Here is a 15,148-nt window from a genome sequence, read left to right as displayed (position 1 = left end):
GACAACTTGAATATATTTTATCACATTTTTTTCAATTTACAATGTTTTCTCTGCCCCCTAAAAAATCAGCTTGTTTTAAACAGCATTTTATGTCTCTATACTTAAAGTGTTTCTAATCTGAATTCTGCAATGTCCACTGCAAACACATAGTAAATTGTCTGTAAGAACGTTTTATGGAAATAGTTTAGATCTAGATACTGTAAACTCTGGCCATTAGCAACATCTTCATATTTCTAGCTTTGAGAGTCACATAATTACTTCCTTTGTATTTTCTTCCCAACTATACAGTTGTACATTGTTGATGCCTAGATATAACTAACTTATTTTTGTTGTTATTTTTCAAGTAGGTAGGCTCCTGATGGCTCCTCTATTCCTTTCGTGCTAGACAGTTTGCTGAAATTGTCTGTGGCTTATCTGTGAATCGTGGACATCCCTCAATGAAGTCCACAAATGTGTATGAGATAAAAGACCGGTGAGAACTTAGCATATCTAAGTTTCCTTGAGCTTTAGTTTGGTTAGTAACAATCATATGGGCTATTTTGTTTGTCTCTTATTCTTGGAAGAGCAGAGTGTTCTAGAAGAGAGACAGGAAACGGTCACATGGCTTCAGGTGCATGAGATGACAGGAGAGGCTGGCCTCTGGCCTCCGCATCGGTGTTTCACCTTTAACTCAGTTAAGCCTGAATTGATTTAAAGGAGAACAGATGCACACGCTGCCTCAATGGGCTCTGACGCATCCCATGACACGGCCTATCGGAAAGTTACTACCCGGACTGCACAATATTAAATCAACGGAAGCCCTTTTTGGTTTTTGCATTGCTTTTCTTTGTTCTTTAAACATGTTCTTTTCAGGAAGGAAGGAAGGAGGGAGGGAGGGAGGGAGGGAGGGAGGGAGGGAGGGAGGGAGGGAGGGAGGGAGGGAGGGAAGGAAGGGAAGGGGATCCAAAACATGTAGCTCAAGATACTTTTGAAAGTTTCAGAAACTCTTTAATTTTCTATTTAATTTGGATCCTGTTGTTTGTGCTGACAATACACAAAAAGCAAACAAATCTTTTGTTTTGAAGATCAAAAATTACATTATGTGCATTCCCATGTACTTGGGTGCACCACGTGGTCAGAAGAGGGAGTCTGCTGCCCCGGAACTGAAGCCACTGAGCCACTGAGCCACTGAGCCACGTCTCCAGGCCTGCAACTCAGTCTTCTCAACTTCAAGCAGCTAATGGACATTCCTTGATCCCTACATAATCCTAGGAAGACACCCTTCGGATCTGTACTAAAACTCACTTCTGGGGAAAGAAAGAAAGATGAAAACAGTGACCCAAAGAGGGCTTTCCTCAGACTGATCCATCAGTGAAGCGCTTCTCTGCTGCGGGAGAGGAAGTAGATTCCCGACCGACCCAGGAGCATTGATAGCTCTCGCTTCTTTTGTGAGGTCTCAGTACTGAGCGTGGGCTCCATCTGAAGTACTCCCTATCCTGTGGCTCTCCCAGGTACTACCGTCTCCAGGAAAGGCACCTCAGTGCCGACTCGGGGTCACATGACCTAGAGTTGGTTTCCCCACATGCTTTTCACTGGCTGTGAACATTTCTCCTGAGAACTCCTGCCCTCTTGAGACTGATTAACTCGCAGCAGGGGAAGCGGGACCTTAAGGTGACCGTTAATGGGAGGTTAGTGGGCTGTGGCTGAGGGAAAATTGCCCGGGAAGTGCTTTTGCCCTTCAAGCGCAAAACTCAGAAAGCTTGTCCACAACCAGCCTGGACTGGCCGTGGGGTTCTGGGATTTCAACAACTTGTTGAGATTTTAATAACAGTTACAACTGAATTACTTTAAAGTAGGATTACATAAATCATATTAAAAATAAAGTTAGTAAGTACCAAAAGTAACACCATCATTTCTGAAGTGTTTCCCATTACTCTTGGAGGGATTTGTGTCTGGTGAGCCTGTTGGGGGCAAGCCTTCAGGAGAGGGTGCTCTGTGTTGCTCTTAAACTTTGCGTTCATGGCCTCAAACATGCAAGCAGCCACCTCGGTGGCAAGCACTGTGAATCAGGACTTGATTTCTTCTTGTTTTGTTGCCTGTCTATGAAGAAATTGTTATTTTAAATTATACTTGAAAGTAAGTTGAATCTATTGCCATTGCCTGGGGAAAGCACCAAAATATTGCATGAGGAAATTTTCATAGTTTGCAAATATTTGCTCATGTTACCAACAAGCAAGTGAGCTTCCCACGTGTGGCCATTCTTTCTCTCTATTCTAAACTACTAAATGAAAAGTTGCGTTCATGTCTGAAGTACACCCAATCTGTCAGTTGTGGTCATAGGTTGACTATGTGAACATTCTATGAGGAGTAAATCGTGTGTGTGTGTACACGTGTACATGATACATTTGTGTTCAATGTACACATACATGTGTGGACAGTACACACACGGCCATGCCTGTCTTTGTATGCGTGTGCCGGGGATCTAGACTCAGGCCCTAACATTCTCGGAGCAAGTGCTCTTACCCCGAGCTTTGCTCCAGCCCCAGTTCAGTTTGTAGAAGTTTGTTTACTCGTATTTATGTGCTGTATGCTCTGTGCTTCTTGTTTACAGTAAATATCTTTGTGGTTTGTTTTTGTTTTTTTTTTTTTTTTCTGTCAAACCAGTGGTTAAACATCTGCCAGCAAACCACTGCCTGGAAGGTACAATTGCTTTGCAAACTTTTCGCCTGCCTGACCTGCCTGAACCACAGAGTGAAAACCCTTCCAATAGCTTCACTTTGAACACAGTTGAAATAGCCAGTGACTTTTGATCCTACTGGAGGAAGAGAGAGAGAGAGAGAGAGAGAGAGAGAGAGAGAGAGAGAGAGAGAGAGAGAGAGAGAGAGAATATGTAGATTGTGTCTTTCTGGGTGTTTCCTGTTAAGAGCAAACACTGTCAAGACATCTCCGAATAATCCCAAAGCAGGCTGCGGAGAAGTCTCGTGTTTTGTGGCATGTGTGAGGCAGCCTAACGTGAAGATTAGAGAATACACTTCCAGCCGTCGCTGGCTTGAGGAATAGCGTTTTCCCGTGAAGAACAGTGACCTGACACACTTCCCGAATCAGTGTGTCCCGCTAAGAAAGCGTTAAGGATTAGGATGTGGCAGCTTTAGCTGTTCCTGCGCTTACTTCGAGTGAACTACAAGGACAATCCTATCAGTCCCCAGACACGGCTTGCCCCACCCTTGAGAGGAGCTCTTGTGGTCTTCAGGTGCCATGCTTATACATGCTGAGTTACTTGGCTACTTTAATTCGTTTTGGATGGTTCTCACAAACTATTTTTCCGAATCACATTCCATGCTGCAGAAGGTGGAGCCATTTGGTTGTTTGGCCCATAGCAATAAGCAGATTCTTTGACCTGCAGAATTTTGAGAATTCCCTTCCTTCCCAGTTTGTACTTTATGAAAATCTAGTATTTGTTACTGAATGATGGGATGGGGGGAGGATAGAAAAGAAGAGAGGAGAGGGGAGGAGAGGGGAAGGGGAGGAGAGGAGTAGAAAGAAAAGAAATTTGTGCAATGTTTTCTGGGAAATTGCTTTCCTTTCTTGAGAGTTGAACTCTTAAGAGTAAGGATAAAAACAATCCCTGAGCACGTTGTATTTGATTCAAGGATAAACAGGCTACTAATGGAGACAAACCTTGCAAGCAAAGCTCTCGGTTCCTGTAGAATACTCGCTAGCTTGCCAGGCGGAGTGGAGAGAACTTACAGTGCACATTTCCTCGCAGTAACCAGGCAGAAGAGGTTCTGTTGTTGCTATTTAAAGGCTCTAAATGTTCAGATGACGTCAGGCTCTTTGTTAGGACAGCCATTTTTACATAACTCATCACAGAGGGTACCGAAAGGCACTATCAGGGAACTTTTCATCTCTTGGGATTTTGCTGTAGTGGAAGGTGACGGACAATGTGGGATTTTGTTTGTTTATGTGTTCTCCCTCCATGGTGAAAGATGAAATAGTTGATCCATACAGAAGTAGAATTTCCTGTGTGCTTTATTAGCATGTAATAATTACGTATGGTGGGTTTTATTATGACTTTTTCATACATACACATAATGTAAATGGATCATGTTTGCGTACACACATCCTTACCCTTCCTTTTCCCCCTCCCAGTCCCGGGAATCTTTTTTCTAAATTGTTCTTCTACTTTCATGTCTGGGGGAGAGGGGAAGAGAAGGGGCACACATCGAACACATAGAGTATTGATAGCACTGTAGACTTGGAGCTTGGAAGGGAGAAAGACTTGGCCAAAAATGGAGCATTTCAAAAATGTCAGGCGGTAGAGAGGAATGGTTAAGGAGCTGGACTGGACTAGCTTAGCTGCTTATAATAGTCACGATAAAGGGCAAAGGTGCCACGTTGAATGGGGGGAGGGCATGAAGTCCATTACATACTATATAAAATTGACCTGCAATTGGACAAAAAAATTACACCCTATTTTATGACTTGAGTATGAAGTAGCCATCCCCCACCCCTCGACGGCCTCGTGTGCTGAATTCCTGGCCCCCAGCTGGTGGCACTGTTTTGAAATATTCTGGCAGTTTCTGGAGGTTGGGTCGAGTGGGAAGAAGTAGGTCATAGGGGGGTGAAGGTTGTAGCTGGTCTCGGCCCTTCCTCAGGCTCCGTCCCTTATGAGTAGACCAGCCTCTGCCATATGCATCTACCAACGTGACGCTCTGACGAGGCACCCAGAGGCTGGAGTGTGAGCCAAAATAAAGCCGTCTTCTTTACTCTTGTTCTCTCGGGTATTTTGGTCACAGCGTCACAAAAATTAGCTAAGGCGTCAATGAGGAGAAAATCATGCACAGAACGCAAGGTAGCTTGCTGGGACTAAGGCTGGGTTTTTTCTGCTTTTTCCCAGATTTATTATGTATTTTTGTATGTGTGTGCATATATGTCTATTTTATATGTATTGGCTATATTTACAAGTATGTAGATATACTGTTTTACACATACATTTTACACACAGGTACATTCACACATGTGCACACACACTCACACCACACACACAGACAAACACAAAAAGACAAAAGAATCCATCTATAGCCATAGTAAGGACTAAACTTTACAAACCATCAGAAACGGCTCAGCCGTTGAGAGTGCCTGCGACTCTTGCAGAGGACCCGGATTTGGACCCACCCACCTGGTAGCTCAGAACCATCTGTAACTCCAGTTCCAGGGACCAGGCTCCCTCTTCCAGCCTCTCCAGGTGTTGCATGCGCGTTGTGCTCAAACACACGCATGCAAGCCCAAATTAAAAGACAAATACATCTTAAAATGCAGTCCATCAGTGCACCAGTAAAAGTCTCGCTTCGTGTTGAGGCTGTGCCTTGCTCTAGGAACAGGGCCCTTCTCTTCGCAGTAGCCTTCTGGTTGTAAATCAGGGCCTTGCTCCCTGCTTTCACTCACGGTCCTCTTTGATCACGACTTCACACAATGAAAAGACACTTCCTTGTGCAAAGCAAGCGGTTAGCTTCTCATGAGCCCGAACAACAAAGGCCCCTCTGTGAGGACCAGGAGTTCCTGCTGGAATGGAGGGAAGGCCCCCAGCTGAACCGTATCCAAGGAAGATGTTGCAAAGCTTGCAAAGCTTGTTGGGAGAAAGGAGCACTGCGTGAGATCTTTTCTTTCTGCTCAGATATTGGCCTTGCTTAGGGCTGGGGGTGGGAGGCCATCAAAGGAGAAACAGAAGCCCAGCCTGAATGTGTTTGCCAATTACAAGGAAAAGCACTGGTGCCAACTCAGGCTTATCATGTTCAGAATTTAAAGCCTTTTGGAAAGGAACTGGTTTCCCTCTCATGAAAAGGACAGAAGGTTATAGAAAGAGACTGTCCGCTTTGTGATACAAACTGAGGCAAAAACCAATCTACAGTGAAGTCACAGCCGCTCAGCTCACTTCTGTCATGCCCACCGGGGAAGGTGGCATGGTGCACACGCACCGGGAACGGTGCCATGAGCCGTAGAGCAGCCTGGCCTTAACATGGCGTTCCCGGCCCCTCCTCGCCTACCCTGAGCCCATCTTCTAAGTTTGCATCCCCCGCAAACCTTCTCCGCTCCCCATCCTCACATCCTTTCCCTCCTTCCAGGCTGCATGGAGAGGGCCTAGGGAATGATCATCACTGCCTACGTGAGTCCAGCATGTCCAGGAACGTTAGGAAACGTTAGCGCCTTTCCCTTCAACCTTCTCCAGGCAGAACTGCCTCTTCCTGCTACAGGTACTTGTGCTCTCTGGTCATGACAAATACCTTAAGACAACGCCAGAAAAACTGGGTAGTGATGAGCGGGAGAGGGAAGGAGAGCCGCTCTCTTACACAAGAGGGGCTCCTGTAGGCCATCTTCCTCATTGCATGCCCCCAAGGAGCGAGGAGAATGGTAGCTGCCATATCTGTACCTGTCACCTGCCAACCCTGAGCTGTCCCTATACCTCAGCTGCAGGAGCAAAGCCAGAGAGGTGAGAAACAGAACTGCAGGCCACACAGCTCCCTCGCGGTAAGGCTGAGTCAGAGCTTTCCCGCTGTAGGCCTAGGCCTGTCTCTCCAAGTGAAAACGACTTTTCAAAGATGTGCAAACTCTGAGCCGCGAGCCGCCTTTGCCCCTAATGCCCATGGGCAGTCCGGCGGGGTCAGCAAAAGAAACACTGCTTCTGAGATTAGCGGTGGCTCCAGCATACAGAGGACAGATTTCTATCCCGTGGGCAGTAGCCGGGGAACACCGAACAGAACAAACGTCTTTACTAACAGGCAAGGGACATGACACCTCCAGGGGTTTAATGTCCTCAAGTGTACTGGGAGAAAGACTCGCTAAGAGCCTCTAGCCAGTAGAACGCTCGGCGTGTTCTGTTCCCAAGGCCAGTTGGGTAGCATCGATCTCACACAGCTGTTAAGCACCTGCAGTGTGGCTGGGCAGCGGCAGTGGGGAACCAAGCACCTGAGTGTATCTAACTCTCAGTGAGTTAAATTAAATAACCACCTGTGGCCGGCAGGCATCGTACTGGACTGTGTAGCTCTAAAACATTCCAAAAGGTTGACAGATTCTCACATCACCAGGCCTCATGCTTGTTTGTTTGTTTTAGCTGTAAACTTTATGTCTGAAGTGTAAAGGGAATTTTTTAAAGTATTGAAGGGCAAGGAGGCCCAGAAGGAAACAATACGCATGAAGGCTTGGGAGCAGGATATCATGGGGTGCTTGAAACGGTGAAAAGGTCAGGATGACCGGAAATAGACAGTTTCAGAGATGCTTGGAGAAAACCGTGGGTGTTACATAATGGATGCTTCGAGGCCTAACGGAGGTCAGAGGTCGCAGTGACTTGACAGACAGCACAGAGCCACCCAAGGTCCCTGCCTGCCCGGGAACGGCTTGAGAGCTGTGCGTTACAAGGCTGGTACCACCCGTCTACTGGATCCTGGCTTAAATTCATTTCCTAATTTCTTTATTCTTGTGGTGCTGTAAATGTTTTTATGCCGTGGTGGGGTGCCCAGGGAAGCCAGAAGAGGGCATCAGACAGATCACCTAGAGCCGGAGTTACAGGAGACAGTGAGATACCCAGTGTGGGTGCTGGGACCCAACTCGGGTCTTCCGGAAAAGCAGTAAGCATTCGTAACTACTGCACCGTCTCCTCAGCCCCCGTGGTTTCACACTGCGCTCTCAAAGGTTCCATCCTTCACACAGATGGAGACGTACCTGGCACTCTAACCCTCTTCCTCCAGCTATTTCCCGTGATGCTGTCTCTGGTTCTAATATCTGGCTAGCCACCATGTGACATGCCCTATGATGGGTCGGGGAGAGTGACCGGTTTATGACCCTTTAATGAGTTCAGGCCTAGGCAGCTGCCTGACTCAGCGACACCTCACTGTATACTCACGGGCACTGAAGAGCGGCTGCCGACAGGCTGCCGACAGACAGTTCAGTATCGTTTTCAAAGCAAACACATGACCTCATCAGTTCCTCTGAGATAACACACCAAGAAAAAAAAAGGTCCTCAGCACCGAACCCTTGCCGGGGCTTGCTCTCTCAGACATCCCTGGTGTTCCTTTTATTTCTTTTGCCCCAGACTTTTCACTCCATCCACGGAGAGCTGTCTTTTCCCTCCCAGTCTTTCTTCCTGAGTGCTGCAGAACTCCCGGTAAATCCATGGTCCCTCCAGGATCCTCAGTGACTTATTCTTTAGACAACACGAATCCGGAATATCCATTCCGCCTCACAGGAGGCTGTTGCGCTGTAGGGCAAATCACGCAGCGTTTCCCGCAGCTTCCTGGTACCGGGCCACCAAGCAGGAGCTCAGAATTCTTTGTGGCTACGCAAACAGCAACCTCCTCGTTGGCGCGCTCCTCTGCTAAGGCTTTCCTGTCATGACTGGCCGGTACTAGTTCCCCGCCTGCCTAACTCAGGCTCTGTCAGCGCTGCCCAGGCTCTCGGTGCCCAGCCTCCCTCCCCTGTATGTCTTCAGTGCTGTTGTGCGCTGCAGACTCTGAGTTCTGTGCACGCGTTCTGGCCTCCTTGCTTTCCCCATACAGGTGGGTAGCCCCTGAATGTACCAGCTTCACCGAGTGCATATTGTCCTTCCCAAGTACTGTGCACTCCTAATACGATAAATAACGGCTGGGATAGTACAAAGTAAGAACAATAGGACTAGGGATGTTCAGTCAATGTTTTCAGGTTTTTAGAGAAAATACTGAATAAAAATCACTACAGAGTAAAAATGCATGACTATCAGAATATGAAACTGAATCACTGCCTGAGAGTCATCACCCAGTACTGTATGGAGGGCTGGAGTTCATCACCTCACTATTTTATTCCGTTGGGAATAGAATAAAAGCACCTTGAACACATGCCTGTACTTAGTGGAGCATTCTACCGAATGGAGAAGTATTCTCTTGCCTTCTAAATTCTCTACGTCATTTTCACTATAAGCAAAGATGCTTTCTAAATTATGTATTCTGTTGAATGGTTATACTCTTACCAGGTGAAGCATTGCTTGATAAGTCCCCAAGAAGCAGATTTGTCCAATCCCTCCCCCTCTCCCCTCCGTGTCCATTAGAGCGGAGGCACACTGCCATGCAGTGCTCACTAACACTACCCCAAGTGTGTTAATATCTTCACATCGCTCTAAGGAAGCACCCTAAACTACCTGGCTTATAAACAGCAGAAACCCAGTCTCACAGTTCTGGAGGAATCTGAGATGAAGGCCCTAGCGATGGCGTCTGCTAGCTCTTATGTCCTAGGTACCCACCCGTCGCTGTGATCTGGACTGGTGAGGGGCCAAGGCCCCAAGGCCCCTTTGTGAGGACCCGCCCCCGCGATCCACTCACTCTCAGCTTTTGGTGCGTTCGGTCCTTCAGATGTAGTGGGCAGAGTTTACAGGTCTAGCACAGCCATCGTGTGATGAACAGTTTACGTGTTATTCTGTTTAAATCTCATTACAATCTCATTTTATAAATGGGAACAGCGAGACGTTAGTTAATTGATTGCTAAGGGCCCAGAGCTGGGCTGCCAAGTCAGGCCTAACAAGCCTCAGGCCTCTTGCCTGTGTGGGCCCACTGCTCCAGGCCGGAAACCCCACGGCAATATCCCTATCCTGAGCCCTCAGGAAATGCCTCCTTCTGTCATCTTCCCCGCGCAGGCCCCCTGTGAAGCTGTGAACATGAGTCTACAGCGCCCTCATTTTCCACTTTGTTATTACAGAAAGAGAAGTGTGACACCCAGAGAAGCCTAATGGAGAAGCGCCCCAGCAGGTAAGCCAGTGTTTTCCCGTTTGTGCGTTGTGGGGTAGTCTGTTCTTTCCGCTTTCCATTAAATTTCATATCACTCAGGATAGAAACTGCCTTTTGTTTCCTATAACAGTGAAGCCAGTGGATAGGGCAGTTCTCAAAATCTGCTTCTTTCTGGCTCAGATTTTAGTTCGGTTACGTGATTTGTTTTAAGGGTTTTGTTTTTTTTTTTGGCGGGGAGGGAGCTTGTTGCTGTCATTGTTTTTTAAGTTTTCTTAAATTTTATTTTGTGTGTGTGTGTGTGTGTGTGTACATGTGTGTGTACTTGTGCCTGTGTGGAAATCAAAAGACAACTTGTGGGAATCTGTTCTCTTCTTCCACCACTTGAGTCTGGACCAGGGCCTTGAACTCATGAACTCAGCCAAACCAGCTCACCTCGCTAGCTCCTTGTGATTATTTTCTTCTTTTTATTGTTGGGAAGAGAGCTAACAGTGTGCATGATGAGACAACAAACCAACCAGCTCTTCACACTGAAGGTCCCAGAGTCCCGAGGAGCTTGGGCATCTCTAGTGACATTCACGCCCCACAGCACGCTGGATCAAAGTGTCATCCCTGGACTGGAGCCCCAGACCCCTAGGAATCTATCAGGAATGCGTCTTACTTAGGCCTCACCCCAGACTTCTGAGTCAGAAGTACCCACAATGGCCAGCCCTCAGGCAACTCCAGTGTGTCAGTCAGCTGCGGGACCAGTCCTGGGTTGTACCTTCTGTTATGTTTTGAGTGTCAAATGCTTCCCTCAGGCTTGTGTGTTGAAGGCTTGGGACCCACGCAGTGGACCGGGGGGGCATTTGCGGAGGTGCTGGATAGTTTGGTAGGACACTCCTGGCAGGAGGACATGGGTCATTAGAGGTGCATCCTGGGGGACTCTATCTTGATGTGGCACCTTCCTGGCTCTCTCTGCTTCCTGGCTGCTTTTTAGCACAAGCTTCCACAGCCGTGTTATTCTGCCTGACCTCGGGTCCAAGCAGTGGATCAGCTAGGACACTAAACCACAATAAATCTTTTCTTCTTTGAAATAATCTCTTGGTTATTTGTCACAGAGATGAAAGCCCAACAACACATCACACCCTCCGTCCGTTTATTTCTGACTCTCCGCCCTGGCTGCCTCACCAGCCGACTTGCAGGATCATCTCCTGCTTTTCGGCTCCGGAACACCCAGCCTGTTGCTGCCCTTCTCTGTGTATCTCAGCCACGGTATATCCATTATCCTTGTTCCCTCTGGAGAGTTCTGGACCATCACGCTGTCCCTTCTCTGCAGAGGTTTTTCATCCTTTCAGAGTCAATGTCATCTGCCTGTGTACTCCTCCTGCCACCTAGTAAGAGGACCTGACCTCCTAGATGCTCTGCATCATCCATTACTGTTGGCCCAAATGTGTCTTACTTTCTGCACTCATTTCACCTACATTTCAATCTCTTTTCATGGCTTTATCCTGGACCATTCCATCAACTATGGGTTCTAAATAATGAGGTCAAGCCACCATCTCTCAGTACACCAGATTCCTCATGCTCAAAGGTGCCGTGTAACTGCTTCTGTTTGTTTCTCTAGCTGCATTAGACTGCAGTCCCTGGGACTCCCTCCCTCCCTCCCTCTCTCTCTCTCTCTCTCTCTCTCTCTCTCTCTCTCTCATTTAATAACCAATAATGGAAATCTATTTAAATTATGCTTTAAAATGCACCAGGAAAGTGCACATATGCAGATGTGGCAATCAGTGTCTAAGCTGGGAGACGAGATGAAAAGGCAAGAACATAGCCAATGACAAGATCAGGCAAGATTTGCAGACAGCAGCATGGCCAGGAACAGAAACAAGCAATGGTGCACTAGAGAGTTGTCTGTGAGTGTCCTTTGCAAGGCTCTTAGGTTGAAGTGACTCATTATAGTCAGTGTTTACAGGTCACTGCAGCTCCATGCTTCCTCTGTAGCTGCCGTAAACAAGGCCTTGGTGGATTCCAAACCACTGCTCCCCAGTCCCCATCACCTTTTCAGAGCTCCTCGGTACACATGGCCTTGTTTTGTGTTCCTTGTTCAAGGCGCCGTATTTGAAAATGCTGCTGATTCATCATTAGGCTATTTTGAGGCTAGCAGCACCACAACTCTGATGTCTCTGTTTCCTCTGTGAGGCATGCCACAGCTTTCTTTAGCTTAGAGCCATGGGGCAGCACCTTGGTGCTGTGCCTGGGGCCTTTAAACAGTGAAACAATAAAAAATGGAACGCAGAAAGTAGAGAGCGCACTTATACAGAACAGTAATTCAGCCAAGGAAGCAGAAAACTCTACTGTGTGAGCTCAGCCAGAAACGTCGATGTCAGGTGGTTCTCACATTTGTTGCTCCGTGTGTGCCCATGTGCCACACAGCATGGAGGAAGGACTCGTGTTTGACTTACTAATAAATTTTATCAAGTGAGCAGCATTCAGAGGTGTGGACCACAGGATCTGAGGATCAAGTCTACGTAAACTTGATATTTTTACCGTCATCTTCATTCTTGCATGGCATTAAGTATCCTGAGGCCTTGGGTGTCTCTGGGAAGGTTTTGTTGGAGCCGTGATGATAGCTGTTCGGACTTGTGGTCTAAAAGGACCGTATGGCTCCTGTGTGGCTAATGCAGTGAGAGGAGACTTGAACAGACGAGGAATAGTGTGGCAATCCGGGCAGCAAGGAGATGCTCTTGCCTGAGAACAGGCCATAAGAAATGGCCGTGGTAGGGGAGAGTGTGTCTAAGAGAGAGCCAGGTCTGGTGGCACTGGTCTGTAATCCTGGCACTCTAGAAGCTGAGGCAGGGACTGACATGAGCTTGAGGCTAGACAGCGATATGTAACAAGACTCTGTCTCAAGAATTAGAGGGAGGGAGGGACAGGCGGATGGCTACCTTTCTGCTGCATTCCCCATGGAAACTGGTCTGAAAATTGACCAGTGCCACCTGCTGTCACGTCTTCAAGAAGACTTGCTATTCTTCCTCGGATATGGAAGTTCTTTGCCTGTGTAGCCTATTCTCTGGCATCAGTCAGTCTAATGTTTATAACACTTCATTGGTCATCTAAAGTTTTTTTGTTGTTTTTCAGTTTGGAGGGGTTTAGTTTGGTTTGGTTTGGGGGTTGGGGTTTTTGCTTTGTTTGTGAGAGACATGGACAGGTTAGCCTGGAGTTTACTATATAGCTCAGGCTAGCCTCACACCCATAGGTTGATCCTCCTTGCCCCGCCTCCGGCATCCTGGCGTTTTAGGCATACTCACCACCCCTGGCTGGTCATCAGTTTTTACACCTTTCTCTCTTGCTGAACTACGAATCTGCTTAGATGCCTGGTATCAAGTCCAGAGATCAGGTACTCAGGAAATAGTGATTGCATGGACGGGCCATGAGTCCTTCAACAGGCATCAGAGGCCTCTCCCCTGTGTCCTAGTCACTGACAGAGAATCTTCCACCCAAAAGACGCTCAGGCGCCTGAACCACATTCATTATTTTAAACACTTTTTACCATGCTTTAAAAACACTAAACACATAAGGTCATCCTAGAAGTACAATTTTTTTCTTGTCCTTTTACCATGCTTCTTTCTGACTTGGGTTCGTGGGTAAAATGTGTCATCTGGAGGATTCTTTTTGACTTGAGTACTGTATTACTATCATCTCAGGCTGACATACAAAATGCCATCGAGTGGGTAGCTGAGCCATCACAAATGTGTTCTTCATAGCTTCCAATGGAGGTGAAGAGGTGTGAACCTATCTGTTACTGGCTCATGGCTGGCAGCCTCATCCTGACATCATACAGTTGCTCACGGCAGATGGGAGCTTGCTTTCTCTCTCCCCCTGCCCCCAACACTCACAAAGTCCTCCAGTCTTATCAGTTTAGATCACTATCCTTAAGACCTCATCCAGCCTCTAGAAATCTTATCATCAAGTGTAATCAGAGTGGATAAGCGCTTCAGCAAGTTCATTTCAGGGAAGTACTTTGGTCCACATTAGTCACTGTAGGACTCTAGAAATTGCCCTTCATTTATCCCAAGCATGTGGGCGTGTATCATTGTATCTTTGTATCATTGATCTTTGTATCATTGTATCTTTGTATCACTGTATCTTTGTAGCCTTCAAGACTGTTTCCTAAGCTTCTCTCCAGGTGCCTTCCTCTAAAGCATCCTCGTCATCTGCAGAACTTAACTTTTCCCAAATGTGTCGGGACTCCTCCCAGTTAAAGCTGATTACCAAAATGAGACAGAGCCTGTGTTGGAGACACACCCCAGTTCCCTGGTGGTTTGGGGATGAGTTTGGGGGAGCATCACCTGTTTCGATTAGTCACGTCACAGTAACAGCAGACAAGGCTTAGTATCCTCACAGGGACAACAGAGATGGAGAGAACTCGTATATATCAAGAACTCTCAAGCCAAGCACACTTTGCCAGGTCTTCTGGTCAGCATTCTATTATTTTGAAGAGACACCATGACCATGGACACTGTTATGAAAGAAAACATTTAATTGGGGCTGGCTTTCCGTTTCAGAGGTTTAGTCCATTATCATCAAGGCGGGGAGCATGGTGGCGTGCAGACAGACATGGTGCTGGAGAAGGAGCTGAGAGTTCTGCATCTGGGTCCACAGGCAGCAGGAAGAGTGAGACACTGGCCCTGGCTTGAGCCTTTGAAACCCCAAAGCCCAACAAGGCCACACCTCCTAATCCCTCTCAAATAACACCACGCCCTAAAGACCATGCATTTAAATATTTGAATCTGTTGGGCTGTTCTTATCCAAACCACCACACCAGGCTTGGTGTGTTTGTGTGGAGTCATCCTCAGAACAGCCCTGCAAGGCTGGCTATTACTCTTTTCCCCACCTTGATGTCGGCAAAACTGAGATTGAGGGAAGATCTGTGGTGAGCTCAAGGCCAGCCAGCTTCTCACAGCACACTCCCGAGCCCTCTGCCTGGCCTCTAGCCGCAGCCACACCTGTGTGCCGCTTTCAGAGCGCATTCTCCTCTCCTACGCCCCACTACGAAACAGCACACCTCCCAGAGCACATCACTTCCGAGGTCACTGTGCAGGTTTTGTACATCAAGCCACTCTCTACCAAGCAGCGGGCTGTACCACAGTGCCCCAGCTGTCTGCTCCAGCTGCCCACAGGTACACCAGATGCCGCATGGTAAGGGCCAAAGCCACAGACTGCCCCCGCTTCACATGCCGGTTACACACCTGGGTCCTGAGCACGTGACCAAGCACAGCCATTAAGCAAAGTCTTAAATGTGCCCTCCTCGGGCTCAGGCATTGGCTTGAATGGTTCCCGGAACTGAGAGATTGTTGGGGTAGGTTTGCTGGTTTGCTATGAAGTAGACTTTAAAGACTGTGATGAGTGGCCAGGAAATGGGGAACAAAAGGTCCAAGAAGTCCACA

General features: G+C 47.5%; 1 protein-coding gene across 3 annotated transcripts in view; it reads left to right on the top strand.

Moving 5' to 3' along the window:
- Window positions 1–15,148, top strand: part of C12H4orf19 (chromosome 12 C4orf19 homolog) — a 71,547-nt gene that overhangs the window by 42,038 nt on the left and 14,361 nt on the right. The window contains exons 2-4 of one of the 3 annotated variants that reach the window (XM_060365289.1): window positions 348–472; window positions 1,065–1,490; window positions 9,697–9,746. The gene's annotated coding sequence lies outside the window, so the exon portion shown is untranslated. Of the gene's footprint in view, window positions 1–347; window positions 473–1,064; window positions 1,491–6,101; window positions 6,231–9,696; window positions 9,747–15,148 lie in introns of all 3 variants that reach the window. The other 2 variants (XM_060365290.1, XM_060365288.1) reach the window with 2 other exon arrangements.

Source organism: Meriones unguiculatus, chromosome 12 (assembly GCF_030254825.1).
Source record: "Meriones unguiculatus strain TT.TT164.6M chromosome 12, Bangor_MerUng_6.1, whole genome shotgun sequence".
NCBI lineage: Eukaryota > Metazoa > Chordata > Mammalia > Rodentia > Muridae > Meriones > Meriones unguiculatus.
Note: the sequence above shows the minus strand (reverse complement) of the source record. Positions and strands in the feature narration are given on the sequence as shown.